We start from the raw sequence: 26,659 nt of genomic DNA, 5'->3' as shown, positions 1-26,659 counted from the left end.
AAGACACCCGGAGCGAGTGAAGGTCCTGCCACCGAAGACCCGGAACGCCACTCCGTCAGTAAAAGCGCCGCAGTGGGTGGTGCCTTTTTTTTTTTTTTTTTCCTCCTGGGTGAGTAAAATTAAAAAGGTGCCACTTGTGCTCGGTGGGAGAGCAGCCGCTGCCCCGCTCCCCGCCTAGCTATGCTACCGACTCGCATAAAGGGGAAATGCCATACTTCCACCGTAAGAGCCTATGTCATGCTGCTGGAGAAGGAAACTTTGTGCCATGTTTTCCTTTCCTTATGAAATATGGTGATCTTGCATCCTGCTGCATAAGAAGGGAAAGTTGTACCATTCCAACTACCACGCTTCCTCCTCACTCCCTTACCATGTTCTGCTGCAGCCTGAGGAGGAGGAAATGCTATATCTGTCTGTCTGTCTTAGGGTTTTATATAGCTGCCCATCACTGTTGTATCTGAGCACCTTCCACATTAAATCATTGTTGATAGCAAAGGTCCTAGTGCACGTTATGGAATCTCTGGCATCTCTCCCCCACCCCTTTTTTTAAATTAAAAACTCTGATTGGAGGGTGAAGGATTTTGGTTTGTGGATGGGTTTTTTTAGATTTTCACTCTTTTTGGTGATAATGGTATCAATATAGTCATTCTGATGGTGTAAAGGGTTTTTCAAAGAGTGCTCCTCTTCCCCATCCTGATGCAATAAGATCCACCCATCTATTTATATGGCCCTTATCACCATAGTATCTGAATGCTTCTCTCCTTCCATGTTCCTGTTGGGAGTGTACTTCCTCCTCAAGGCCCCAACCCATGTTACCTCAGCTCCTTGAAGGGCTACTGTTCCTGATAACATTGAGTTCCCACCACTTGTGCTTTTGAGCTTTAATTCTTGTCTAAGCTTGTCATCTTAGATTACGAGAGGTCCTTGGTGTGATGTTCTGTACAGTATGGAGCACAATGCTGGCCCACAAAACATCCCATGAGCCTAACTAGGAAATGCCATACCACATGCGTGTGAGACTCTGAGAACCAATGTTCCATTGCCTAATGGGGAAAATCCAAGCCCTCATGCAGTGTAGGAAACATGGTCTGCTGCCTATAAGAAGGAAACTCCCTACCTCACTTGCCAAGGATATTCACATCCTATTCCCTAATGGAAATACTATATCATCATCCATCTGAGAGAGGAAATCTGCTGCTGCCTAATGGAGAAATGCTGTATCACACCTCCTGAGAAACCATCAGTCTTCCTGGCATGCACCCTAGCTTTCCTCACCACATCACCAAGCCACTGGAATGCCATATACCATGCCACTTCTTGATTTTGTGTGTAAAACAGGCTCCTGGAAGCCCAACAGCTGCAGGTGTTCGCATTCTGAAACTACGTATGAGTGTTTCTGGTGTAAGTGCTTAGAGCTGGTGGGTGGTGTGTGTGTGTGTGTGTGTGTGTACGCACGCACACACGCACGTGCACTCATTCTTAGTGTTCCAGAATGTGTACATGTACACTCATCAGTGTTACTTCTTGAGCCTCTGGTACTATCTCACCTGAAATGGGTTTATGCAAAGATTCAGGAAAGCTTGTGTTACAGTTTCCTGTAAGATTTCTATATTTATAAAAGTTAGTAATCCTAGGAGTCCCTAGAGACTTCTAAATTCAAGGCCAAGGCCAGAGAGGTCTTAAGAGGTGTCCAGAGCAATATGTATTTGGGAACAATTGGCTTGTATGGTGACTGAGCGATCCTTCCACTTTCTGTAGCAGCTGAGACCTTTCCACGTAGGGTGGGGCGGGGGGGAAATATGGGTCACAAAAATTGTAAAGGTATGTCCAAAGAATGTATTTGAATCAGTTTGAGCCTTAAGCACAGCTTCCACGCTGCAGCCCACAGATTAGATCCTGACTACCCACAACACCTCTGAGAATTTCAAGGAGAGCAGGATGGTGTTAGTCTCTTCTGTCACTCTATGTAGTAAATACACCATATGGGGCAAATACTGAAAGGAGTGAACGCCCAGTGACGAGCTTAGGCTGAGAAATGGATTTTTTCCTGGGAAACCCTCAACTGTATTTGGGGCCAAAATGATTAATTGTAATGCTTGAGCTTTAGGTTTCTGAGGATGACTCATGTTTGAACAACTGTAGCAAAGTCAAATAGCAAAACTGCCACTGTTCTGTTTGCAATGAAGAGTTGAAATCAGAAATAATATGGAATGTAGACAAAAATCCACATCTGCCTCTGTTTCTTTTTAATGTTGCAGGTAAATGTGAATCTGTGCTGTTATCACCAAAACCTTTTCATAAGCTTCCTGTGCACAAATGCTCTTCCTTCCATGGAATTGCTGTGCTGCTCACTTTGGATCCTCTCATGTCCTAGGTCCATTTCTCACATCCTTCCTTATATTAAACAAGGAAGCACGTCCAGTCTGCTGGATACCAGGACAAAATTCTACTTTTAATACAGTTTGTTTGGTATTGAGACATAGAGGCTAGTGCAAATTCTGCACATAGGCTTATCCTATTCCTCCTTGATTCACTGCCACCCACTGTCAGGCTCCCACGGATTACCATTTCACTATGAGAATCCAAGTTCAGTCTGCCGGAGGCTAACCTCAAGTCCTGATGTTCTGTCGTAATTGGATTCTCCATCATTTATTCTGCAAGACATGGTTTCAGGCTGGGCCAAGAGCTGAATTTAAGCAACTCTTGCACCAGCATATGTCCATGGCATCTCCCATAGTGACTTTTGGTTCTGGGGGAAATTTACTTGTTGCACGTACTTCCTTTGGAAGAGAAGACAGTTTTTCTGTTTACTTCTGTCCTTGTGTGGTTAATGCCCTTGCAGGGCTACCAACCATCTGCAAGGATGCGGAGGTGGGAGTTAGGTTGGACTTTCCCAAGTCTACTGTATGTGACAGCCTGAGCCTCCTCTAATGCTAAACGCCCCAAGCAACTCTTCTCAGAAAGAATGTCCCTAATAGGATTAATAGGAGCATTAGAAATACCTTTAGTTTGAATTGAATCCCATCAAAGATGTACAGAGATAGGGAATTCTTTCTCTGCGGCAAGCTCAAGTAGCAGTAGAGTCAAGATAAATGAGCAACTGTCTGGCCATAAGCAATAGTGTCACAGTTCAATTACAATGAATGATAGAAATTAACCCTTAAGCATCTACACCTCTACCCCGATATAACGCGACCCGATATAACACAAATTCTGATATAACGTGGTAAAGCAGCACTCCGGGGGGTGGAGCTGCGCACTCTGGTGGCTCAAAGCAAGTTCTATATAATGCGGTTTCACCTATAATGCGGTACGATTTTTTTTGGCTCCCGAGGACAGCGTTGTATCGAGGTAGAGGCGTATATACAATTACCTTTGTAATTATTGATTTGGCTGGCAGGCTGGAAAATGCCAGTCTTCTAAAGTTTAATGGTGCTTTAGTAACATTAATTCAATCTAAAATATTGTCTTCTATTGTTCAGGGCCAGGTCTTGGGCTAGACTGCTCTGTACTGCCATGCAGGAGACCAGAATAGAATTATTGTTCCTGAGGATGGAAGAGCTTTGCAATGCCATACCATACAGGTGCTATGGGTTCGAGTTTGTCTATTTCCTGGGGCAGGGAGTACCTGTTTTGCTATACATCAGAGAAACATTGGATGTATGCTCTCCAAGGCCAATTCCTGAGACCAAAAGTGAAGAGAACTGCAGGCAGCATTGTTTGCTAGTGTGTTTAATCCATTATTTTGCTCAATAGTAACTCCTACTAGGTGAGTAGAATTTTAATTCCCCTTGTGGAAGAACTGATATTTCTTAACTTATGTGTGCTGTCTAGATACCATGGTAGTGGGTGCATTTGAATTGCATCTGTAGGCATTGTTAGGGTGCTGTCTGGCCGTCAGACACCTGGATGGTGAATGGCAGTAATTCAGAGGGGAGAGATTAAAATTAAGAAAGGATAGATAAAACTCCAGTGAAGAAACCACTATTAGAAGTTTATAAGAAAATGAAATGCTCAAAACACAAACCCATGGTGAAAGAGGAAACGTGGGGATGAATGAGAGCCCCTATAATATATGGCAATGCTGAAATCTAACAATTGAAGGAGTTGGTTATACTGCTCATGTCTCATCCATATCAGGTTAGTGCTTTTACCAAATTTCTCCCTGCATGTACAGAACATGTATCTGTGTAGATACTCACATGATTCCCATCATAATTATGCTGCTGCCTAACTTGACCCTTTCATACAAACTTCCCAGCTTCTATTATGGGGTGCATACTAATCACTGGCTGTAGGTTCCTGGGGTTTCCCAATGGGAGGAACAAAAATTGCCTCTGTTAGTCAAGACTGGAACTTCCGAGGGACCTAACCAAATGAGATAAATGACCAACACAAGGGCAGATGAATTTGTCAGTTTTGAATTTCAAGGTAATGCACATTGGATGGAATAATTTAAACTATGCATACACCTTACCAGGTTCTAATGTAACTGAAATAACCTAGGGGAAGCAACACTGTGGATAGACTCACTGAAGACCTTTACTCAACATGCAGATTAAAAAAACCCAAAACACCAGCCCAGACAATGTTAGGATGAATAAGGAATGGTATGGAGAATAATACTGAAAGTATAGAGTCATAAAGTGTAGGACTGGAAAGGACCCCCATAGGTCATCTAGGCCAGTCCTCTGCACTCAAGGCAGGACTAAGTAATAACTAGACTATTCTTGACAGATGATGTTTGTTTAACCTCCTCTTAAAAACCTCCAATAACAGGGATTCCTCAAGCTCCTTAGGCATTTTGTTCCAGTGCTTAATTACCCTGACAGGAAGTTTTTCCTAATGTACAACCAAAACCTCCATTGCTGCAAGTTAAACCCATTGCTTCTTGTCCTATCCTCAGAGATTAACAATTTTCCACCCTCCTTGTAACAACCTTTTATGTACTTGAAAATTGTTCTATCGTTCCTCAGTCTCGACCTTTATTCATTTTTGTTGCTCTCCTCTGGACTTTCTTTAATTTATCTACATCTTTCCTGAAATGTGGTGCCCAGAACTGGACACAGTACTCCAGTTGGAGCCTTATCAGCATGGAGTTCAGAAGAAGAATTACTTCTTGTGTCTTGCTTACAACACTCCTGCTGATACATCCCAGAACGCTGTTCACTTTTTTTGCAACGGTGTTTTTTGTTAACACCCATGAAGGATCTGCACAAACTGTCTCTTGTTTTAATACCTTTTCACTTAGTGAGTAGGAGATGTCTAAAACTTTAGTAGATCACAATTTGTATGTTCTTGCTGCTGTTTTTTGATGACTTTGTAAGCTGACATACTCCACTATTTTAATTTTGTGATTATTATTTCCCCTTTAATATTTTTTGCCAACATTTTAAGTGGAGATAAATTATAATTTTGGTTTTGTGGAATGATCAAGATCATGTCTAAACTCCAGAGTGTTATTCTCAAGGAGGGGATGCCTTGAGTTGCAAAACCCAAGGGGAAGCACATGAGAACTGGGGAAATATGGAGAAATACTGCTTCTGTGATGGCTTTGACAATATGAGAGGTAACAGAAAAGACTTAACTGAGTCCCTGAATGAGACACAGCATACCAGTAAATGATTTGAATTCACCCTTTTGGTGATGCTGTCTTCTCACTCTGGTATGGAAAAACGTAACAGAGCTCTTGTTAGCCCTCCTGAGGAGCAGGAGCCTTGGGTTTGAGAAGTTATTCCCTGACTTAATAACTCAAGGATCAGGTATAAAAAGTTGGTGGAAGTGAAGTGAGCATTGGTTTTTGTCCACCAGATGGTGCAAATACAGCAACTGAATCAGTGGAGATGGGAGATATGTTAAAGTGACTGGCAGGGACAGGTTTGGAATTATATATTCAACACTGGTTAAAAGTCAGTCTTTTCATGTAAAGTCTGGACCTTTGAGGGTGAAATTGTTTCCTGTCTAGAAGTTGTGAAAAGCTGGGACTTTAATGGAGAAACATCAAGTGCAATTGCCATTAATCTCTTGCTTGGAAAATTGGCTCTGCTCCTGGAATGTGGGGTTGGAAGAATATCCATTCTCAGGTCCCTACACTGCCCAGTCAGACTGTGGCAGTGTGGCTGTCTTTTCAAGGAGCAGCTTTGTACATGGCTTTGTTTCCTGTTATTATATGCATTGTGAAGTGCTTTTTGGTATTTCAGCATCACTGCTCTCATTTGCACAATGTGGCATACTAACAAATATAGTCTAAAAATATAGATGTATCTAATAGTTTCCATGGCAATTGGTGACCATGGCAACTGAGAACTAGCTTTGCAATGAATTTGAAGGACAGATTTTTTTTTTTAAAAAAAAATCAACCAACTAATTACCTCTTTTCAAATGTTTCAGGGAAAATGCTGAATTTAACTCTGCAGGGTCTATAGGTCCAATGGGAATTTGTCTATGAACATTGCTTGAGCGCTAAAAGGAAATATTGCGCTACTGCAGATTTAAAACTGTGTCCCATGTGAGCCATCAGGCTGCTTGATGTGAGGTATTTACTGAAGAGAGATTTCTTCTCTTGGAATTTATGCTTTCTCTTCCTTTTCAGACCTTTACTAATACAAAAATATTTCCAAACTAATTCCAGATACCTGACCTCTCATTATAAGAGTTTGGAGGAATAGAGAAGAGAGATTGAGGATCAGGCCCATTAAATGTTCCCATCATGGTAGATTATTGCTGCTTCTCTGTTTGACCTAGATACTACTTTAGAACAAAACAGAAGAATAATCCAAACCATTGCTTGGAGATGCAGCTAGAAAGTGTTTCTAGTACTTCCTGTACCATGAAGGATGCACATTCACATGGGCTAACTCTCTCCACCACCTCTGAGTGTTCTCATGTGAATAATAAACAGTGGATTTAAGTAGTGTGCCCTCAGAAAATTTAACCTTTCCCATTTTAAACCATATATGCAGTTTAAGATACAATATCAGCTTGAGATTTAGGGCTCAGCAAGAAATTAATGTGTCACCTAGGGCTTTACTGTGCTGTTAATTCTTAGTACAGTTGTTTGTCAGGACTCCTAATAGCTAAGTTTTATTTAAAAGACTTTCAGCACTGTGCTGATTATTCTAGTGTAGCATGCAAATGTGTCATGTTACAAAGACAAGAAAATAAACCCAACCCCATCTGTTTCTTTGCATTTTTAATTATATTAGCTCTCTTTGGACTGATCTGCAGTGCAGGACCCTTCCCCTTCTGATCCTTTCATTCCACCAGAGGAATGTGGAAATCTTTGACTGCACAGCCAGACCAGAATGACCATCCTCAAGATGAGGGATGAGACTGAATCCCCAACAATAAAATGTTATGCTGAGAGCTCTGTGCTCTCTGGGAGGAGAAGGAAAAAAAAAACTAGTACTGTATTGAAAGGAGAGTTTATTTGACTTATGAGTATTGAAAAGAACCTTAGTGTTCAGGCTCGCCTGCACTGAATTATCATAAACCTTTCATTCTCTTTGGCTGAGATAGTCTGTATAAACCCAGGACCAAGAGATGTGATGTCCTGGGCCACCTGCATGGGAGAGATGGGGATACTTTTGGGAATGAAGAAAGAATTCTGTGACTGAGTGGGGTCCTGTAGGAGAGGATCAGAAGAGTAGCTCAGGGGATTGGGCTCTCCTGAGAGACCATCAGGAAATGTGGTTGCTGCTTGGAATTTTTGTCCTATAGCAGACCAGTTATTGCCATGAATGGTGAAGTTTTTAGGGGAGAAGGAATAGGAAAGGATTCTTCTTTGAGTGCTTGTTCTTCTGTGTATTCCACTTCTGATTCTGTATACACCCAAGACTGGAAGGTTTTTGCTAGCAGTGTCTTTTGGCCGCAAATGTGCCCCACCTACCCTAGTGCTCCCTACAGAGGCTATAAAGGATGGCGCTGGCCCAACTGCCTTTTCAGTTTCTTGTCACTGACCTTGGCCTGAGATGATAAGCTCATATTCATATCTAGCTGAACACTTGGCTCTTCTTCAAGGAGTGTTCTTGTGGGTGCTCCACTTTAAGTGTCTTGGCACCCTGCACTTGTAATCAGAGATTTGTAGTAGCAGTGCCTGGTTGGCTGCACACATGCGGCAGCCATCTCGTGACACTCCAAGCAGCTACCCAGCGTACACAGCCAACTGTCCCCCTGTTCCTTCTCTACTGACTTCACCTTGAGTTGGAGCGACAGCAGCGCTTCTCTTACCTTAGATCAATAGTTTTGTTTTCCCGGCCTTGTTAGCCCTTCATTTAATTCTGTATATTCTCTATTTTATATTAACTTTTTTCTAAAAATAAAAAAATCTTATTTTTCCCCCCCTTTCCTTTCACCCCAGCTGGTCTGTGGTTTTGAAAGATGACAAAACCGGGTTTATTCCTCTTCTTTCTTCAAAACAAGTATCCCTTCAGGCATGCCCAACTCTCCTGGCTTTAAAAGCTCCTGACTTGCAGACTTTGGATACCGGTTTCGGATGGCCACACAGTGTGTCTGCTGCCTCGGTGAGATACACATCACTCAATAGTATCCCCATTGCAAAAAATTGACTGCTAGCAAGGAAGGCTATAGATCTCCAGTTGAAACTCCTGCTGATGGAGAAATCCCTCAGACCAGCCTCCGACCCCAAGTCCAGGACTTCTTCTGGCCAACAGTCTCCAGTGACAGCATCTGACAGGGGCTCTGCTTCAAAAATGGCTGCTAAGGAGCCTGCTCCCAAATAGGCTACTAAAAAGTGGCCTCACTCATCCCCACAGCAAGCTTTGCCTAAAAGAAAGCGATCTTTGAGTGAAAAATCTGCCCTGGAACTGACGGTACTGAGAGCACCAGACTGTGAGGCACCGGGAACGTCCGGCACCGAGACTTCCCAAAGAGCTAAAAACCCTATATGGGCTAGCTCTCATGGAGGCATGCGCATTAAAGACAAGCCTCCCAGCTCAGCATGGAGGGAACTGAAGAAAACCCCAGCACCAAGCCATGCAATGGCATCATCTGCTGTACCTACACAACACAGCAAGTCATCAGCACCAGCAGCTCTGACCCTGATTCTGAGCCAGTGCATGCTGCAGTCCCTGGCACCGAGCCTCCTGGTTCCACAGCATTTTATGAGACAGGTGGACTTCATAGTTGCTTCAATGCCTGGGACTCCCTTATTCAGTACCAATGGTAGCCCAGCGAGACCAGGTCCAAGCCTGATGACCACTCCTGATGGATCAGCCCCTTCTCTCTCCAGCGAGGAGGAAGAAGAGGACGAGGCAGGGATATACACCCCTGGCCACTCCTCCCTTAAACCAGGACCTTTTCAGCACAACACATCTGCTGACAGGATCAACCATGGGTACCGCCTACTATGATCTTTCCAACCAGTTGGGCATACTGGGACCCGTGGACCTTATATAGGGCTCAGAACCTCAGGCCAAGGTCCAGAACAACATGGTCCACGTCATCAACTGCCCCAGCTCCCTCAGAGATGCAGGATGATGAGGTAGAGGAGCCTGAGAGTGGTACCCTGCAACCCACCCACATTTCGTCTTCATTGCCGGACGAAACAATAATGCCACCATCCCCCACTTTGGCAGATGATTTCAAATATTTCCAGGACCTATTCAAAAGAGTAGCAGAATCCCTGGACACTTCCTTACAGAGCTACCAGAGACCCAACACAAGCTCAGACATACTTCAGGCATCCCCAATAGCAAAGATTGTACTGCTGATTAATGATGCCATAATGGACCCTGCAAAAATAATCTGTCACCCTCTTGTAAGAGATCTGACAAGAAGTATTATGTGCCAGCAAAGGAGGCTGAGTTTCTATTCACCCACCCTGCACCAAACTTGCTGGTGGTAGAGGTGGTTAATCAAAGGGGAAAACAACACTAGTCTAGAACCACCCTTTATGAAAAGGACTGGAAAAGGCTAGACCTTTTTGGGTGGAAAGCCTGTTCCTCAGCTACACTCCATTCCGCAAAGCTAATTCTTCAGTCCTACTAGCCAAATACATGCATAATCTGTTCTCCAAAATGTCAACTTTTATTGAAAATCGATCAGAAGACAAAAAAGAACTGTACAAAGCAAACATCTCTGAAGGGTCTGTCATCGCCAGAATGGCCCTACAGGTCTCTCTCGACTCTGCAGATATGACACGGTCCATCACTACATCTGTGGTCATGCGTCGAGCATCTTGACTTCACCTCTCCAGGTTCCCAAGGGAGGTCCAAGCCACCGTTGAGGGCTTACCCTTTTGAGGGTCAAAAGTTGTTTGAGAAAACACTGACATGTCCTTACACTCCTTAAAAGACTCACAGGTGACCTTAAAAACACTGCGTATCTATGTACCTGCAAACAAAAAGAAACAAGGCAGGTTTTACAGCCAGAGATTCCAGACTGCCCCATACGCCCAGCCCAAAGACAGTATGACCAATGACGTAAACAAAGACAGACGAGACGCCTGCAGAACCAAGATCAGCCTTCCACGTCTCAATCATCTACCTCCAGACAATCATTTTGAAGATGGGGTTGAGGGCATTAGACCTCCACATTCTTTGATCTCGGTCTCCAGTCCATTTGGAGACAGTCTGTCACCATATTACCCAGTGTGGAACACCATCACTACAGACAAATGGGTTTTGGAAATTATCCAGAAGGGTTACCCCATCCTCTTTATTTCTATTCCACCTACCCACCCCCTTCCTCGTCCCTCTTCAGGGACCCCTCTCATGAGCACCTGTTACAACAGGAAATAAACCACCCCATACAATTAGATGCCGTGGAACTTCTGCCAGCTCAACACAGGGGGAGAGGTTTTATTCCCATTACTTTCTTACTCAGAAAAAGCCCAGCGGATGGAGATCCATCCTGGATTTATGAAAACTCAACAAATATTTGAGAACACATTTCAAAATGGTGACTTTATCCACAATAATTCTGGCATTAGAGAAAGGAGATTGACTCTTGGTCCTCGATCTCCAAGATGCTTATTTTCATGTTAACATTCACCTGGTGCACAGACAATTCCTGAGATTCAACCTAGGGAACCAATATTTCCAATACAAAGTGCTACCGTTCGGCCTGTCAACCAACCCAAGGGTTTTTTCCAGGGTTCTTACTGTCATTGCAGCTCACCTTTGCAGGCAGGGGTGATGATTTTTTTCATACCTAGATGACTTCCTAAGGGCACCAATGCAGCAGGCAGCAGTAAATGCCATGCAGACCATGATAACCCTGTTCACACATCTTGGGTTACAGATAAATGCACAGAAGTCCACTGTGGTTCCTGTCCAACAGCTGGAATTTATAGGCTCCTACCTCGATAGCCTCACAGCAACAGTGAGGTTACCTCAAGAGCGCTTCCTCACCTTAGCCAATTTGATTACAGTGGTGACAGACAGCCCACAATCATCCACCAGAAAGTGCTTACAACTTTTGGGGCACATGGCTGCAACAACGTTTGTTGTAAAATATGCCAGGCTCCACATGAGATGCTTACAGGCCTGGCTTTGAATCGTCTATATACCACACAAACATTCTCTTAACAGACATCTCACAATGCCCTGCAGGGTAAAGGACTCGCTCACATGGTGGGCACAACCACAGAACGTCTGCTTAGGTGTCCCCTTTCAGCAGAAAGCTCCTACAATAACAATCACGATAGACACCTCCCTCATGGGATGAGGGAGCATGTTTACGTGACAACACGATCCAGGGTCGCTGGTCTCCAGCAGAATCCAACCTGCAGATAAACATACTGGAGCTAAGGGAAGTCCGAAACGCATGCGAGCACTTCCTCCCTTTAATCCAGAACAAGACCATCAAGATCCTTAAGGACAATATAGCATGCATGTTCTATGTAAATCACCAAGGGGGGGGGCGCAATAATACCCCTGTGCACAGAGGCAATATGCCGTTGGAATTGGTGGATTGCCAATATAGACATTTCAGCATCCTATCTGCCAGGATGTCAGAACACGACAGCAGACCAACTGAGCAGGGACTTCCCACAAACCCAGATGTCAGGGACCATGGGTCTTGAATCCCGGTCCACAGGGCTCTGTAGAGCAAGCAGATTCAATCTGCCACCCAGGGACCTGCTAACTATTGTCAGAATAGGAGCTGAACTCAGATAGAAGACACCAGTCCTGGGAGTTGATTTGCAGAACATGAGGGGCCCTGATTGGTCCACAGCCCTTATTTAAACTCAGCACAGGAACAGGAAGTTGTTCATGGAACTGGGATCCACCTTGCCCTGGACTGTGTGCCTTGTGCTTCCTGCTCCCCTGGCTTGACTTACTGGTATCCTGACCTGTCTCAACTCTAGTTATAGATCTATGGTTCTGCTCTCACATTTGTGTCCTGCTTCTGATCTCTTGGTAACCTGACCCTGCCTGCCTCCTGACACCTGACTCTCAGTTTTGCCTTCTGGCCTGTCTCAGACTCTGACCTCCTGGGATCTGACCCAGCCTGACTTCCGACTCCTGCTCTGCCCACTAGATCAGACCACTCACATCCTGGTCATGACCGCAGCCTTTAACTTTTTTCAGAGTAGCAGCCATGTTAGTCTGTATCCGCAAAAAGAACAGGAGTACTTGTGGCACCTTAGAGACTAACAAATTTATTTCAGCATAAGCTTTCATGGGCTACAGCTCACTTCTTCTGATGCTGTAGCCCACGAAAGCTTATGCTGAAATAAATTTGTTAGTCTCTAAGGTGCCACAAGTACTCCTGTTCTTTTAACTTTTTTGTGATGCTCGCAGACCACTCCTCTAGGTTTCTTGCTTCAGTTGGCTCTGTGATTGTCAGGGTTCCCTCCCCACTCTGGGGTACAGATGTAGGGACCCGCGTGGAAAAAAACCCCTAAGCTTATTTCTACCAGCTTAGGTTTAAAACTTCCCCAAGGCACAAATTCCTTTCTTGCCCTTGGTATCGCTGCCACCACCAAGTGATTTAAACAAACCTTCAGGGATGGCCACTTGGAGCCCTACCTCCTCCAAAATTTCCCTCCAAGCCCCTATACCCCCTTTCCTTGGGAGGCTTGAGAATAATATCCTAACCAATTGGTTACAAAGTGAGCACAGATCAACCCCTCGGGTCTTTAGGACACTGAAAAACAATCAGGTTCTTAAAAGAATCTTGTTTTTTAAAAAAAAAGATAAAAGAATCACCTCTGTAAAATCATGATGGAAGATAACTTTACAGGGTAACAAAAAGATTCAAAACACAGAGGATTTCCCCTCTAGGCAAAACTTTAAAGTTACAAAAACAGGGATAAACCTCCCTCTTAGCACAGGGAAAATTCACAAGCTACAACAAAAGATAATCTAACGCATTTCCTTGCCATTACTTACTATTTCTGTAATATTAGATGCTTAGTGCAGATATGGCTTGGGGAGATGTATTTACCCTGCCCTGGTTCCTCGCTGACCTGGAGAGAACAAAGGAACACAAAACAAAAACACCTTCCCCCACAGATTTGAAAGTATCTTCTCCCCTTATTGGTCCTTTTGGTCAGGTGCCAACCAGGTTGTCTGAGCTTCTTAACCCTTCACAGGGTAAGGAGGGATTTTATGCTACCCTTAGCTATATGTTTGATAGTGATCTCTACCTGAAGATCCAGAGGTAAACGAGGATCTCTGCCAAACATTAAGTAAAAGGGTGAGAGTACCCTATGGAACTGTGTATATGCCCATTGTAGGCTGTTGCCAACTCACAAATATTGATTCCAATTTATCTTCCTCTCTGCTACTAGTGTCCTCAACATTTCATGCATAGTTCGGTTAAATCATTCACATTGTCCATTTCCCTGAGGATGATATGATGTTGTGACTTTTAGATATACCATATAGGTGACACAGTTGCTGGAGCTCTCCAGCTTCAAAGTTTCTCCCCTGATCTGAGTGTAGCCTGGTGGGACACCCATAATGATATCCAATTTTTGATGATTGCTTTAGCAGCTGTGTAGACAGTCTGACTTCTGGTAGGTGCTGCCACTGTATTGGGTTCCAACAGTGTATAGTCCATTGCTAACACTTCTAAAGGTGCTGATATGGTCACACAAATTATGGCCACACTCTCTTGAGGAAATGCATCCCTAGCAAGAGCATATCTCTTGCACTGTTGTATCCAGTTCTGTACATCTTGAGTCACACCAATCCTATAGTAACTCCTCCTCGTGATCTCTAAAGCACCCTATTCTCCAAAGTGTCCTCCATGATCGTGTTTAGCTTCATTTATCTCCCTTCACAGCTGTCAGTTGTAGCAAATTCTTGCCATCCCAAGGGCATGTAAGGTGGTGATATAGCAGACCTTGATGTAAAACCAATCTATTCTGCTGCCACCTCCATTTCTTTCTCTCAAGAGTGAGAGCATCACATTTATCTTGGTCTTTCTCTCTTCACCCTCAGTAAGAGTAACAGGACCAACATCCAGATCCTTCATCTACATTCTTTTCAATGCCTCAGGGGAATAATTGACATCCTGTAATAAACTCACTGGACAGGACAATCCCACCATTCTTGTTTCCTGAGAGTTCTCTTCACCCTTTTCCATCCATAAGCTAGGCCACACCTCTTCTGATTTAATGAGGATAAAATCATTCTGCTGATCTTTTCCTTCGGGTTCATTCCATACAGGCAAAGTGGATAGTTCATACACGTGTCCATTCACTTTTTCTGGTTTGTAACAGATTTCAAAATCTAATTTAGTGAGTTGTGCCAGCTATGGGTGTTCCATAACATGCAAATCTGCCGAGTCTAACTACTTGAGGGGATTGTGAGCTGTCTTCATATTAAACTTTGTATACATCAGATACTCTTTTTGAATTGCTCCATAGCAGCCCACTTTAAAGCCAGCAATTCCAACTTGAATGTGCTGTAATTATGGAGTCACCTACTAGTGTATGCTATCACTCGTTCCACTCCCTCCTGTACCTGCTCAGTATAGCTCCTAAGCCACAGAAACTAGCATCAGAAGTCAGTATAAATGGCAGCTTGAAATCTGGATATGCTAGAATTGGAGTAGTCATCAGTCTCCTTTTCAACTCTTCAAAAGCTCATTGGCATTCTGGTGTCCCCTCAAAAGGTACTACCCTAGCCCCTCATTTGAGCTTCCCCACTAGCTAATTCAAAGGACGGAGATCTTCACAAACCCAGGAACAAATCTTCGGTAATAGTTTATAAAACCAAGCATTCTCTTGACTTCAGTTGGACTTTTTGATCTGGGCCAGTTTTCCAGTGCCCTGGTCTTCTCTGGATTAACATGTGAGAACATGAGTATGTCATCTAAATGATTTAGGAGACTCTCAAATACCTAATCTCCTAATACTGTCTCCATCAATCTTGGGAAGGTGGCTGGAGCATTGCATAACCCATAGGGCATGCAAATACACTCAAACAGTTCAAATGGGGTAGTCATGGCTGTTTTCCCAATATCTTCAGGCCCCATTGCTACCTGGAAATATCCAGCCATTAGATCAAGAGAGGAGAACAGTGTCTCAACCCAGTGCATCTAGTGATTAGTCCATCCTTGTCAATGGATAGGCATCATTCTTTGTCCCCATGTTCAGTTTCCTGTAATCAGAGCAGAACCATATGGACTCATCCTGTTTTCTGATGGTCACCAGAGGAAAAGCCCAAGGACTGCTGTTTTCTCTGAGAATTCCTTGAGACACCAAATTTTGTATGTGGTTCTTGAATTCCTTGTACACATGGGGAGAAACTCTTCTATGTCTCAGCTTTATGGGTCCTTTATTTCCAGTGGGTATACAAAGCACCACTACTTCAGTATACCCCAGGTCACTATCGGATTTAGAAAACACATCTTTGTTTCTGTAGCTCTCTCAACTGCTGTTTCTGAACAGGACGCAACATTTCCCAGTCTACTTTCAGAGAAACAGTTTCTGGCTTCTGCTCTTGTGGTAGTGAGTCTTTCCCTCTTTCTTTTCCTGAGCCTCCTGAACCCTCACTACAGTGCCTTGGTCAATCTCCAAGATTTCTGGAGGCGCGATCCTGACTGGTCATACTATCCCAGCCACTCAGGTCCAGGGTGATAACTAGGCCACCTGGACACTGATATTCAACATTTGGACTGGCAACACTCCTTCCTAAGATTTGGCCATACATGAGCTATGACAACCGCTGCTGGTAAGCTTGTCATCATAGGTAGAGTGACTAAAACTTGGCATGAGGATATCCACTGTAGACAACAAAGACCTTGCACCTGACACTCATTCGTTGGTGGAATTGTGACACTTTTATTCCCAGCTACTTGTACATATCCAATCCTGCCTGGCTGTTGAATCTTCTGACACTGAGCATTTACTTTCGCCCAGATGCATGACACTCTCCTCATAGTACAGTCCTCCTGAAAGCTGCACTAGGGTCCAAAGAGTCTATATAAATCCTTAATGATGTTCATGTCCAGGATCATGGGAACTCCAGTCCTGCCATCTCAGGCTCAAATAAGCATCCCAGACAATAAAAATGCCCTTCTAAGGCAATATGTGTACTAAGCAGTGACTATCTGCCTCCAAATCTCCAATCACCAGAATATCTAATCCATTAGCTGTTGTCAACGTTACCCAGCTGGTATCTCCCATGGCATGAGGTCTTGCAAGGTTCTTATAAAAGTAACTTGCCATCACGGTGGTGACCTCAGACTCCATGTCAAGTAAACACCATGTCTTCAGCCTTCCAAACTCAACTTATACAGTGAGGTTGGCTCCAAAAGCTCTGATGCCTTCTTTTCCTCTGCGGACTGGCCATTGTTCTAACCATCTGTAAACCCACTCTAGGTGAGGTAGTGGGGGTCTTGTCCCCTTTTTGAGAGTCTCTTCTGCCCTCACTTGAGTTTTGACCTTCATCTCTCTCTCTCCCTCTCTCCTAAGAGAATAAATTCTTCCTTGATCCTTTCAGTTACATGGACATTCTCTCCAGATGTAATGAGACTCATGGCATCCATAGCAAACCAGTTTGCCCTGACTATCTCTTAATGGCGATCTCCTGCAGTTTTCTGCCTCTCAGAATGCATTGTTGTCTCAGTGAAAGATTTGATTGATACACTACTCTAAACAGTTCTTGTTGATCGCCAACTCTTTGTACTGCTTTGTTCAAACTCGCCAAGACAGTGGTGGTATTCTCCAGATCAGCCACGATGGTTCGGCTATCTCCTTCATTTTGTTTCCCTACAATTACCTTTATTTCAAACTCCTTCAAATAAAAAGTTCATCCTGTGACACTCTGTACCTCGAGGGAACACCCAGCATCCCCATGTTCATCCTTATAATTGATTGTGTGGTATCCAATGCGAAGTTTGTCATGTCGGATGTCTTCGGAAGGCTCATGATGCATTGAGCATTGTTATAGTAATGTTATAGGTTATAATTTCATGTATAAAGTTATGAGACTGAAAATGTGTCCTTGTGGCTTAAAACAAGCCCGGGGAAAACTCTCCAGGAGTAGAGGGGCAGTTCACCCCTCATCAGGGCATGGAATTTTTCCATAGCAGCCCACTTTAAAGCCAGCAATTCCAAACCCACCCCAGCCTCACAGGAACAAAGGACACTGGCCTAGGCAGCAACAAAGGATCTATTGGACAGTCGACTGAGTCACCCTCCCCCTGGTCAGTTTGGGACTACAATCAGGTAATGCTCACCTGACTCTGAAGTGGGGGGTGGGCAAAGCCAAGAGGGAAGAAAGAACATGATAAAAGGGACAGATGTTTGCTATGCTCTCTCTCTCCCACCTCCATCTACAGACACTACCACCAAGCAACTGAAGCACTGATCAAAGGGGAGAGCCTGGCTGAAGGGCAATCAGCCAGCCTATGGTGAGAAGCATCTAAGTTTGTAAGGGCATTGAAAGTGTTAAGATCAGCTTAGCATGCGTTTTTGCTTTTATTTCATTTGACCAAATCTGACTTGTTGTGCTTTGACTTATAATCACTTAAAATCTATCTTTTGTAGTTAATAAATTTGTTTGCATATTCTACCTAAAGCAGTGCATTTGATTTGAAGCATGTAAGAGACTCCCCTTGGAATAACAAGCCTGGTACATACCAATTTCTTTGTTAAATTGACAAACTCTCATAAGTTTGCAGTGTCCTGCGGGCAAAACTTGGCACTGCAAGATGGAGGTTCCTAGGGTTGTGTCTGGGACCAGAAATATTGGCTAGTGTCTTTTGGTTGCTCAGTTGAAGCAGTGTCTGGCCAAAAGTGCTCACTCGCATAACTGGGAGCAGCTTACATGCTAGAGGCTGTGCATGAACAGTCCAGGAGTGGGGGGTTCTCACAGCAGAGCAGGATAAGGCTGGTTCTCAGAGTTGAGGATTGGAGTGATCTAGTAGGTCACTGGTCCAGATAACACTAGGGAAACGTCACACATCTTCCTCAGACCACTCAGTGCCTGCCCTCAGGTCAGAAAAAGACAATGTAGGCTGCTCCTTGAATTTCTGCTTCATTTCATGTCTTAACCCATCATCCCTCATCCTATCACTAGCTGCTCCTTCAGGATGGAAACTGTCACTTGGCTCTCCTCTTGATTTTGCACTTTGGAGTGTCTCTCCTGTAGATAGGAATTTTGCTTACAAACTATTTCATCCTCTTCTTGCTTCTCTTATAAAATTCTCGCAAGCAAGTTTCAGAAGGGCCTTGTTGCCTTACACATTAATCAGCAACTTGAATGTTCTCTGCACTGCTAACCAGCTAGACCTGTTTGTCAGGAATCTTATTTGTCACCATGTCTACAATTCCATATTGCAAGTTATCAATCACTCATGGTAAAATATGGTTTTATTAATTATAACTGTTTATCCGAGTTCACAAACTGCCCCAGGACTGCAGATAGCAGTTTCAATCCATCATTGATGAAAGTCAGCTGCTGGCCAGAAAGTCCTTTTAAGCATCAGTGAATGCAGCACTGTATCTTGCGCCCTGGCAATAGCTATGCTCATGTGATGGGCAGCCTGGTTCCTTTTGTCCTGCATCCCAAGGGAAGTGCAGATAGCAATGGAAGATCCTCCCTTTAGAGGGTAATAATCTGTTCAGTGAGAGAACTGATGAGTTACTGTACACCCTCAAGGATTCTAGAGCCATGTTTAGATCCTTGAGGATTTACACTCCAGCACACACATGAAAGTACACTAGGTGACCAACATATCATAGAAAAGGGCCTACTACTCCACCCTCCTACCACCAGCAGCAATACAAACCATGCTGCAAGTGACAGAAGGTGCAAAGAAGGAGATCTAATGCACCATCTTCATTCTCCTCTAACATGGCTCCTCAGTCAAAACAGCCATTTTGATGGGACTCTCCGGAGCTGCAGACCAACTAACCTGACAGGGTAGGATCTGGTTCTCCTGCCTTCCCCACACACTCTCTTTGGAGGTGGACTAGCCCAATTTTCAACAAACTGGCAGTCAATTACATCAGACAGGTGCTGGTGAGTCTTAACAGGATATACTATCCAATTTTACTTCACTACTCCCTCCAAATCTACCCATCCCATCCCGCTTCAGGGACCCCATGCACAAGAGGATTTTCATTCAAGAGGTGTAATAGCTTCTACAGCTGGGATTCATAGAACCAGTATATCCTTGGCACATAGGGTGAGGCTTCTACTCAGGGTACTTCCTCCTCTCCAGGAAAAGAGGAGGATGAAGACCTATTATAGACTTCAGGCTACTGAGCGCCTACATTTGATGTCTGAGGTTCAGAATGGTCACCTGATCTACCATAATCCCATCACTGGATCAAGGTGGATCACTGTTAAGAGTTCTCATAAGGCCTTTGGGTTTTTGCATGCCTTTTCCCCTGCACAACCAAAGGCATGCCAGCAGGGAGGTTCCTTGTTTGCACCAGTCGAGTTTTTGCCTGCTGTCCCACTCTTGATCTTAAAAATTATTTTCATGTAGGCATTCACCCAGCATACAGGAGATCTGCCTCCTAAAGAATCTTCATTATGCCTGGATCAGACAGTGGCTTCAGCCCTGGTACCCCAGCACCAAATGACCTGGAGGCACTCCAGGAGCTACTGCCTAGATTCAGACCCTGGATATTGAGACTTCTGTAATATACAAAGTATCTCAAATTTTTTGACATTAAGTTCCTCAGCTCCCTATTAATGAGGGAATATTTAACCCTGCAAAGATGCCATCGCAAACACCTGACACCCTTTCTCCTACAGCCAGAAGAGTCAAGAGGAGGTATCAAGTGCCACACAGGACTTAAGCAATTCTTTGTTCACCCCAATCCACTGTACTGTTTGCAGTGCAAGAGAAGTTAAAATCTGCAAAGAGTATCCCCAAAAATTCAACCTCTTGATAGAAAAGGAATACTCTTCTTCCTCAATGCAGCTTCACATTGCAAGCTTCCAAGCCCTCTTTGTGAAGTATAATTTCCTTATGTGGGACAAGGTAACGGCAGGACTCTAGGCAGAAGCTCAAGCCCATAGTAAAAGAAGGCTAGTTCATGTCAAAAATATCCTTGCAGGCCGCTGTGAATGCCTCTGACATAGCTGCTAGGTCATGGACACAGCTGTTACAATGCAGAGATCCTTGTGGCTGCAAGATCTGCCATTTCAGGGAATGGGGCAGTTCAATAAGTAGATAGATGAGACTTTATTCCCTCGAGGATCCTAGGGCCACCTTGTGTGTACTTCAGCACCCTATCACAAGCCCTAGAGATATCAACCACAGCAGAGACAGAGGATGCCCACCTACTCTCAAGCAACCTGACTAACCTCTTAGGGAAAAGCATAGGTATGCCAAGAGGCACCTGCCATTCTCCTCATCTGCTTCAAGGTAGCAGGTCTGATGGGAGTGTGAAGAGCCACAGGAGCCTTTCCAGAGCTAAATGTCTTCTTCAGATGCCACCTTGTCCTTTTCCATCAGGCTTGTTCTGCCATTACATCTGACAAATGTGTGTGTTACATATAATCATCCATGACTACCCTATCCAGTTCTCTAATCTTTATTCCCCCTACACCCGCCCCTTTCTCCAGGCTTCAGGAGCCCTTCTCACAAGAGCCAATTGAAGTAAGTGGTCACTTTGCTTAGTCTAGGAGCCACAAAGGAGCACAAGGGAAGAGGCTCTATTCCTGGTATTTCCTTATCCTGAAGAAGAGAAGAAAGGTGGTCTCCATCCTATCCTAGACCCTAGAAGACTGAAGAAATACATACTCTGTCTCACATTCAGAATCATATTGCTTGCCTCCATCATTCAGTCCCTTCAGGTTCAAGATTGGTTCATGACTGTCAACTTACGAGACTTATACTTCCATATAGCCATCCTCCCTCACCTCCATACACAGGAACAGTGATCGTGATAAACATGCCCACTGTTTACCCCCTAGGATCATTACTTCATAGAAGGGATAGGTACATGGGAATTGCCAGCCCAACTCAGACATCAGATCAGCAAGCCACCTAGTCCAGTCTCCTCTCTCTGACACTGGCCAGTATGAAATGTTGAAATCCTCTACTGGATGATTATGAAATAACCTGCCTATAGGAGAAGCTTCTTTCATCAGTTAGTGGTTGGTTTGTGCACTGAAGAATGAGGGTTTGTATCCTTCTTTATCTAATCTCTTGTAACTCTGGATGTTCACATTAACCATATAAAATCTAATTTTTGTTTTAACCCTATAGATTTCTTGGCCCTTGATATCTGGTGGCAGTGAGATCCATAGATTGATTACGCATTGAGAATTTGGGAAAAAAACCCAAAAGCCTCAATTTAAAACTTGTTGCCTTTCAACTTAATTGAGTGTCCTCTTGTTCTTGTATTTTATGAGCAAGCAGCTAGGGGCACCTGATTTACCTTTTATCATTCCTTTTTATGTATACTACTATTATGTCCCTTGCTAGTCTATTTTCTAAACAGTCTTGATCTTTTCAGTCCCATTCATTATGCATCCTAACATTTTATACGTTCCCACCTGGAATACTGTGCTCAGTTCTGGTCACGCTGTCTTCAAAAAGATGTAATAGAAATAGAGCAGCTCAAAGATGGGTGATGAGGCCTGGAAAAACACATTATTCCAGGTGAGGCTATAATAGATAATGACACTGTAACGTTAAAAATATTACGCTTTGCCACATTCCTTATGCTTCCTAAAGCTGTGTTTGCTTTTCCGACCTGCACATTGATTAGAGGTTGTCATTGAGGCTCTCCAGTGTGGTCCATGTCTTCTGCCTTATTACAGTTACTTCAAAACGCCAAAAGGTGTATGAGCTGTTCAAATTATTCCTTCCAATATAATGATGCATTTGTCAGCTTTGAATTTCAGCTGCCCATCATATTGCTCATTCACTTAGTTTTGTTAGGCCCCTTTGAAGTGCCTCAGGTTTTCTGTTCTTTACTAACCTGAGTAATTTTTGTGTCAGATGCAAATACTTTCATTTCACTACTCACTCCATCTTCTAGATGAATTAATACATCACGTAACACCAGATCTAGCTGCACCCAAGCAGAATACTGTTCCTGCAATAGAGATTCCTTTTTTGAAGATCCAGTTGCAGGATAGGGGCCCAAGTATGGAACCTTGTAGCACACCATTGTGAATCTTCAGCGATCGTCAAAACTGACCATTTAGCCCAGAGGTCAGCAACCTTTCAGAAGTGGTGGGCCGAGTCTTCATTTATTCACTCTAATTTAAGGTTTTGCATGCCAGTAATACATTTTAAAGTTTTTAGAAGGTCTCTTTCTATAAGTCTATAATATATAACTAAACTATTGTTGTATATAAAGTAAATAAGGTTTTTAAAATGTTTAAGAAGCTTAATTTAAAATTAAATTAAAATGCAGAGCCCCCCAGACCTGTGGCCAGGACCTGGGCAGTGTGAGTGCCACTGAAAATCAGCTCACGTGCCGCCTTCGGCACCCGTGCCATAGGTTGCCTTGCCTACCCCTGATTTAGCCCTACAGGTTTTGTTTCTTTCCCAGTTCCCAGTCCCAAAACTTAGTTTTCTTTGACAAAGTACCTCTTAAAAGGATAAAGAGTTTTTCAAAGTCCAAATCAATTACACCAACCAGTTTTCTTGTGTCCACTATCTTGCTGACACAAACACAAAATTCTAATACTTTAGTGAGTCATGATTTTTCTTTTCAGAAGGCATTCTGGTTTGTCTCTATCATATCATATGTTCATATAGGTATTTTGTAATTCTGCTTTTAGTTGTTTGTTTAATCCAATTGGCTAGTGCTGAGGCGTAAGATTTATTTGGCTATAATGCTCAGGATTACTCCAACTGCCTTTTTTAAAAAATAGGCACAACACTTGGCTATCATGCAGTTCTGCATATTTTTGGTAACAACAGCAGCACTCAATTATTATGTTCCTTCATTACTTTTGGGTGTAAAAGTGCAAGAAAACCAAGAAAGAAGAAGTGGGACCGCTTAAAACTTTAAACGGAGTGGATATTAGGGATAATCTTGGAATGGCACAATATCTGAACGAATATTTTGCCTCGGTCTTTAATGAGGCTAATGAAGGGCTAAGGAATAGTGGTAGAGGGACTGATGGGAATGAAGATATGGAGGTAGACATTACGGTATCTGAGGTAGAAGCCAAACTTGAACAGCTAAACGGAAGTAAATCGGGGGGCCCGGATAATCTTCATCCTAGAATATTAAGGGAATTAGCGAGTGAAATTGCAAGCCCGTTAGCGATGATTTTTAATAAATCTCTAAACTCGGGGATTGTACCGTTTGACTGGAGATTAGCTAATGTAGTTCCTATATTCAAGAAGGGGAAAAAAAGTGACCCGGGTAACTACAGGCCTGTTAGTTTAACATCTGTAGTATGCAAAATCATGGAAAAAATTTCAAAGGAGAGAGTGGTTACGGAGCATGAGGCCGATGGCAACTGGGACAAATTACAGCATGGATTTACAAAAGGTAGATCGTGCCAAACCAACCTGATCTCCTTCTTTGAGAAAGTAACAGATTTTTTAGACAAGGGTTGGAGGGAGGTTACCAGTGGAGTTCCTCAAGGTTCGGTTTTGGGTCCGATTTTATTCAATCTATTTATCGCTGACCTGGGAACCAAGAGTAGGAGTGGACTGATAAAGTTTGCGGATGACACCAAGTTGGGAAGTATTGCAAATTCGGAAAAGGATAGGGATATCCTCCAGGGAGATTTGGATGACCTTGTAAACTGGAGTATTAGTAACAGGATGAAATTCAATAGTGAGAAGTGTAAGGTTATGCATTTAGGGATGATTAACAAGAACTTTAGTTATAAGCTGGGGACGCACCAGTTGGAAGTAACGGAGGAGGAGAAGGACCTAGGAGTCCTGGTTGATCATAGGATGACTGAGTAGGCAATGTGATGTGGCCGTTAAAAAAGCTAATGCGGTCTTGGGATGCATTAGGCGAGGTATTTCTAGTAGGGATAAGGAGGTGCTAGTCCCGTTATATAAGGCGTTGGTGAGACCTCATTTGGAGTATTGTGTGCAGTTTTGGTCTCCCATGTTTAAGAAGGATGAATTCAAACTGGAACGGGTACAAAGAAGGGCTACTAGAATGATCCGAGGAATGGAAAGCCTGTCGTATGAAAGGAGACTTGAGGAGCTCGGTTTGTTTTCCTTAACCAAAAGAAGGATAAGAGGAGATATGATTGCACTCTTTAAATATATCAGAGGGATAAACACCAGGGAAGGAGAGGAATTATTTCAGCTCAGTGCTAATGTGGACACGAGGACAAACGGATATAAATTGTCAGTCAGGAAATTTAGGCTTGAAATTAGACGAAGGTTTCTAACCATCAGAGGAGTGCAATTCTGGAACAGCCTACCGAAGGAAACAGTGGGGGCAAAGGACCTCCATGACTTTAAGATTAAGCTAGATAAGTTTATGGAGGAGATGGTATGATAGGATAATGGGCTTAGTCAATAGGTCAATTAAGTGCCACACTGGTAATTAGTACAATGGGTCAATGATAGGATATTGTTAGCCTTTTTCCAGAGGGTATGGCTGGAGAGTCTTGCCCGCATGCTCGGGGTTCAGCTGACCGCCATATTTGGGGTCAGGAAGGAATTTTCCTCCAGGGTAGATTGGCAGTGGCCCTGGAGGTTTTTCGCCTTCCTCCGAAGCATGGGGCAGGGGTCGCTTGCTTAAGGAGTGGGTGGATCGGCTTATGTGGCCTGCATCTTGCAGGAGGTCAAACTAGATGATCATAATGGTCCCTTCTGATCTCGAATTCTATGATTCTATATGGGCCTGGTGACTTGTTACTATTTAATTTGTCATTATAGTCCAGGACTACTTCTTTTGACACCTCAGTCTTGTACTGCACTCACTCTATTACCTGGAAATAGTTGGTTTCTCTCCCAACATCCTCTGTGGTGCAGAGTCATTAAAATAAAATGTTTACTATCTCTGCAATGTCCTGCTCCTCAGCTTTTCGCTTTAGCCCTGATATTCCAAAGGACCCATTGATTTTCTGGCGGCTGATGCTTTAAGAGAAAACAGGAAAGTGCTGCTGTGCTACACAGACTCCTCTATTCCACTGGGTGGCAGCAGAGCCTCTATTGTTAATTCTCAGTTATTGTGACTTTGTTTCTGCAAGAAGCAGCAGTCCCAGAGTCATACCCCTGCATGAGGAGTATGAATCTGAATCTGTAAATGCAATTTGTAATGTATTGAGAATTGTGTTGGAATTGCAAGCTATAACTTTAAAAAAAAATGTTTTTGGTGGTTCTGTTTTGGTGGGGGAAAGGGTGTTCCTGGTCATGTTTGCAAGCCAAGGGAGCTCTGAAGCAAAAAGTGCAACCAGAGTCAGTCTGAAAAGAGCCATCTTAAAGCAAAGTTGGATGAGTTGTGCCTTACTGCATTAGAGAGCTCCCAATTTTCTCTGTCTGTGGGTTCTTGTGTGGTGGTCGTGGTCTGAATTCTAAGAAATAGAAGTGTTACATCGCAACCTTCCAGCAAGAGTATTTGGGGTTTTTTAAATCTAATTTCTCTGTGTGTACTCTGGGAACATAACACAATCCATACAATGGGGGTTACAGACTATCTAAGATTGCGTCTTTGGTTATATTACATTTACTTAGGCTTTATCAACTTGCTGAACGGTATGTCTGTCCCTATAGGACAAGGAGATGAAACCCAAGGATTGTTTTAGTTGAAGCTTGTATTACTCCTGTGTTTGCAAATCAGTCCCTCCTGGATGTAGATTGTTCCAGCACATGACAGAGCAACTAGACATAGTGGGGCACCACTACACACACAATGTTGTCGTCATCATAACGGAGGTGTGCCTGCTGATGCCATTTTTGTAATATGCTGTTAAAAGCTATTACCTCTGTTTTCTGTTTCCTCTTCCCATTCACCTATCAAACAAATGTTTGCACTTAAATCTACATGTGGCATTAGAACTGGGTTATGGTTTGCAGGCAGAGCTATTCTTCACTGCTGAGTCTTGTATCAGAATATCTTGCTGATTTGTTCTCTCTGTTTTCTCTTGACAGTGCTTGCCTCTCATTTGCTGGCTAGGGTGCTAACTGTTCTTGCCTTCTTCTCAATCTGAGTCTACTCTAATTGGTGGTTTTCATGGGCAGCGGGTGGAGCTCCCCTTCGGGAAGGCTAGCCCCTTCCTCCCTCCCCCTCCTCCCCTGCGGCCAGAGCCCTGAGACCCCCTGCCCCCTCCGTGGC

General features: G+C 43.6%; 1 protein-coding gene across 4 annotated transcripts in view; it reads left to right on the top strand.

Annotated features, from left to right (window-relative positions):
• Positions 1-26,659, top strand: part of REEP2 (receptor accessory protein 2) — a 69,949-nt gene that overhangs the window by 19,700 nt on the left and 23,590 nt on the right. The window contains exon 10 of one of the 4 annotated variants that reach the window (XR_005583698.1): positions 8,357-10,154. The exons of 1 other annotated variant lie outside the window; for it this stretch is intronic. The gene's annotated coding sequence lies outside the window, so the exon portion shown is untranslated. Of the gene's footprint in view, positions 1-2,255; positions 2,271-7,202; positions 7,404-8,356; positions 10,155-26,659 lie in introns of those variants that run through there. 2 more of the 4 variants (XR_005583699.1, XR_005583700.1) reach the window with 2 other exon arrangements.

Source organism: Mauremys reevesii, linkage group 8 (genome assembly GCF_016161935.1).
Source record: "Mauremys reevesii isolate NIE-2019 linkage group 8, ASM1616193v1, whole genome shotgun sequence".
Classification (NCBI taxonomy): domain Eukaryota; kingdom Metazoa; phylum Chordata; order Testudines; family Geoemydidae; genus Mauremys; species Mauremys reevesii.
This window is presented reverse-complemented; position numbering and strand designations above follow the sequence as displayed.